General features: G+C 58.4%; 1 protein-coding gene across 3 annotated transcripts in view; it reads right to left on the bottom strand.

Moving 5' to 3' along the window:
* LOC113207507 (gastrula zinc finger protein XlCGF8.2DB-like) overlaps window positions 1-4125 on the bottom strand; it is an 80432-nt gene that overhangs the window by 38414 nt on the left and 37893 nt on the right. For all 3 annotated transcript variants that reach the window (XR_008010934.1, XR_008010933.1, XM_052265569.1), the window contains exon 2: window positions 2291-2498. The gene's annotated coding sequence lies outside the window, so the exon portion shown is untranslated. The remainder of the gene's footprint in view (window positions 1-2290; window positions 2499-4125) is intronic.

Below are 4125 nucleotides of genomic sequence, written 5' to 3'. Positions count from 1 at the left end.
CAGCAGGGCGCCTGGCGGGTAGGCTCGCCCGCCGCGCAGCCCTGTCGCCTACCCACAGATGTGGCCTACCCACAGGCGGCGGCGCGGGCCCCGGTGGCGGCGGAAAGAAGCGCACGGTGGAGGAAACGGAAGAGAGAAAGGAGACGGGCATGATGGGGATGGAGAGGGAGGGGGAGAGGAAGAGCGAGGGAGGGAGGAGGGGGAAGTCGGCAATAAGAAAAGCTGAGCACAAACAAAGAAAGCAAACTGCTCGGCCGACAGGGCGCCGCCGGGATGCACTCCGCCGCACGTGCGGCCATGGCATTAGGCCCACTGCCTTTTATTAACACGATTTTAAGCGTTTTGCCACACGCTCGCTCGTACCCCGCGCGAAAAGGGGGTTGAGCTAGCTGCCCTCAACATATGTTTGACTTAGCATTTCTCGATTTTACTTGTTATTTTCGGTTATTTTACATTTTTAAGCCTTGCCTACCGGTCGGAAATGTTATTTTGTTTTAAAGGTACAGTAGCATGCTGGCCTCACAATATGATTTATATTTCGAATATGCGATGTCAGTGCAGCAATTGGATTGCAAAAGAATGGGTCACGTACGACTATACGACAAGACCGCACAAAATAAAGATTTATTTCATTTAACGCATTGGATCAAGAAAGGAAAAAAACAACAACCTGAAACAGTGGTCAATTTCGCGTTAATGAGATATTATCAATCTGAATTGAGACCGGAAAAGTGCAGTTGAGTCGATGGAAGGATGGAAGCCCTCCAAACAGTCCGAGCCGGAAGCCGAAGCTACCTCAGAGCCGCACACACAACACACTGAGCACTTGGTGACCGCCGCCAGGGTGGTGGGCAGCCACCCTGGGCTCTGGCCCCCACGACCTCCCCCTCCCCCGTACAACCCCTAAAAGCCTCGGCCGGGCCAAGGCAGCCCTCCGCCCGCCCGCTCCGGGCCGGCAAGGGTTGTGTACAAGTGTGTAAGTCGCCCAGTGCGGGATATTAAGGGCATAAATCCTTATCTAAACAGCGCGCGCGGGGAGAGAGAGAGAGGGAGATGCGCGGAGGAAGCTCGTTTTTTTTCTCTCCCCTCCGTCCTGCTCCGGTTGGCTCCAGCAGCCGGAGGCTCCGGGGGCCGCCGCGGGGCAGCGGAACAGAAACTGCTCCTCAAATCACCTTACATTTAATTACAGGACGCGTGTGTGCGCAGGGCCGAGTCGCAGGCCACACCGCCGAGCAGAGCAGCGTCTGCGCACCAAATCTCCCTCTCTCTCCCCACCGTTTTTGTTTTTTTTCGCAGCTCACGCTACAAGGTCCCTTTCCCTCCTTCTCGCGCGTGTTTGCCGGAGGCTTATTTCCAGCATATTATTTTTAACTGTTGACACGGCGAGTCTCACAGCAGCGCAGAGGTGAGGGGAGCAGTGGGGGGACCATATCTGCGCGACTCACACACACCATAGCGGCGCCCCGGGCACACCATTCACTGCGACACGGAGGTGACTACATATCACTTGGCAGGAGATAATCTGAAAACAATGGGGCCGGCGCGTACGGGCGAACGGGGAAACGGGAGAACACGGGGGGCGACGGGTTAGGAGGGGGTGCACACAGCACCGGGCGGGGATGGGAGACTCGCGAACTGCGCCTGCCTGGTCTCTGCCTTCCAAACGCGACGAGAGGCAAAGGCGTTCGCCCGGAAGAGGCAAAGTTGGGATGGCGGGCACTTGATGACGACACGGCAAGTACAACACACAATTATTGTGCATCGAAAGACGCGGGGGTATTGTGTGGAAATAAATAGGCGACGTGTGGGAATAGACGATGATGGATAATATCTGCCCTGGCCAGCAGTGGAGCCGGCCACCCGGGAGGGCCTCGGACCCGCCATGTGAGCCGGCCCGGCTATCCACGCCCCGCCACGCCCCGCTGAGCGAGGGGAAACCAAATGATTAAAGTTGGCCTAACGCTGTGTGTCAGGCGCACGCTCGCTCGCACACGCAGTACCAACCTAACCGAACGTCACGACAGGCCCGCCCCGCCACGCCCCCGCGAGTAGTTTGAGAGTTTGGTGTTGGCGACACTGCCGCGCAAAGCGCTCCCCAAATACTTCGCACAGTCGACGACTGCGCGCTTTTCCCCTCAGTACACCAGATTGCTCCGGGAAGAGGAAAATAAGAAAAAAAAGAGAGAAAAAAAGAGAAGAGACATAGGCGTTTTATGAACTATAACCTTTAGGGAGGGTGGCCAAACAGAGATGGCCAGGGTGTTTAACAACCCTTGGGATGCTCACTTACCTCACTATGCAGCACGATCTGGGCTGGAGGACCTCCTCCTGAACCCAGCGAGGGACAAGTGCCTCCGTCGTAGGTCTCCCTGGCAACGTCGACTCCACGCGGTCGAATAATAAGCCGCTAGTCGGGGTGGGCGGAGGTGTGTGGTGTGCCCGGCCTGGACCTAAAGGCGCCTAAAGGCCGCCTAAAGAGGCTGGGGCGCGAGGCGGACCTGCAACAGGATTAGAGTCACCGATCATTGGTTCCTTACGGCCGAGCCTCGGGCCGAGCCCTCCAATCGCCCCCAGAGGGGCAGTTAGTGTCTCCGCGGCACGGCGCGGCACGGCGCCCTCCCCGAGACGGACAACGGCAGCCCCATCGCATGCTTGGCTCGCGATGCGGACGAGCCCGCGTCGCAAGAAAAAAAAATAAAGAGAGAGAGAAAAAAAATTGATCGCAAGTGGCTCTCTTAGCGCGGGTGGTCACCGATGGCCGGCCGAGGACGCTGATGTGCGACAGCGCGACGGAGCGGCCCACAATAAAAAGGCACATCAGGGAGGAGGGAAAATAAAAGTGGCAGCTGACGGTCAGCCTGGGCCGGGGCCCTGGGCGCACCTACCCCAGGGGCCACATATTCAGCCCCGGCTGGCGCGGCCGGCGCGGCCCTCACAGCTGACCGGCCCGGCGCCCAGACATCATATAGAGCGACCCGATGCGACGCGCGCGAGAGGGGAGACGGCAGATCTCTTTCTTATTTGTCCTCTCGTCCTCGTCCACTTCTCTTTCTTTCGTTTTCTTCCTTTTTTTTTGTTTTATTGAGGCCTGTTTCGCGGACTGGTGGTGGTGCGGGGTGGACCCCAGTCGTGTGTGGCGTGGCGGAGCGCGGCGGGGTGCGGTGCGGCGGGGTGCGGCGGGGTCCCCATTTGTCCCCCCCGTTCGTAACACGGGTGTCCCTGATGCACTGAGGCCCTGCCTCCCTTATCGAAGACACTTGTACTGCCCCTCCACCCTCCGAGACCCACCCCCGCCCCTCCGCGGCCACCCCCAGCCCCAGCCTTTTTATTTGCCGCTGTCACCTCTTGTCGAAACTGAGCTGCCGGACACTCGGCCACTGGACCCGACTCCGGAAGAAAGGAAGGGGAGGGAGCGAAGGACCCCTGCCGAACCAAAAAAATGAGGGAGGCGATAGGGTGGGTGGGAGCGACGTGAGAGGCTCCCCGCGTCGTCAAAGTGGTTTAAACAGCGCGGAAAATGTCCGCGATGACCGTCGTTGGACCGCGGGATGAAGTTCATGCGAACTTCACTAGCCATGTCCACAACCCAAATAGTTCCCAAAAAAAAAAAGCTTGAAAATACCTTTCCCCCGCGTAAGGTGATCATCGTGGCCTCCCTCACATTAGCACGTCTCGGTAACTGAGCTCAAAACAATTTATAGAGTAACCTAAACTAAATTGATCTTCAAAGGAAAAGAAACCCCCCAAAAGTACGACAACGCCATGCGCGCACGCACACTCACTCTTTTTCTAGCTCGGGATTTCGAGAGCAGCCGGCGCCCCGTTCGCCCGAGTCCGACACATGACACCCCTGCGGCGTGCCAGGGCTCGCCCAGGGCGGCCCCGACTCCGACCCCACCAGGGGGGCAAACTTCCTGGACAACCGAGTCAGCCCGAGGGCCTCGAGACGTGGGCCGGCGTCGATTGGACCACTCAAAATGGGCGAAATGGGAGGGGGGGGGGCATCGCGAAGGCTACCGGATGCGCCCGCCGTGAAAATATTGTCGTCATGGGGGTGTTATGAATAGCGCTGGTCAGAGGAGCAGGCGCGTTAACGCGCAATTGAAGAAATGTCGTCAAGAAGGT

Source organism: Frankliniella occidentalis, unplaced genomic scaffold (genome assembly GCF_000697945.3).
Source record: "Frankliniella occidentalis isolate FOCC.00 unplaced genomic scaffold, Focc_3.1 Scaffold28, whole genome shotgun sequence".
Classification (NCBI taxonomy): domain Eukaryota; kingdom Metazoa; phylum Arthropoda; class Insecta; order Thysanoptera; family Thripidae; genus Frankliniella; species Frankliniella occidentalis.
Note: the sequence above shows the minus strand (reverse complement) of the source record. Positions and strands in the feature narration are given on the sequence as shown.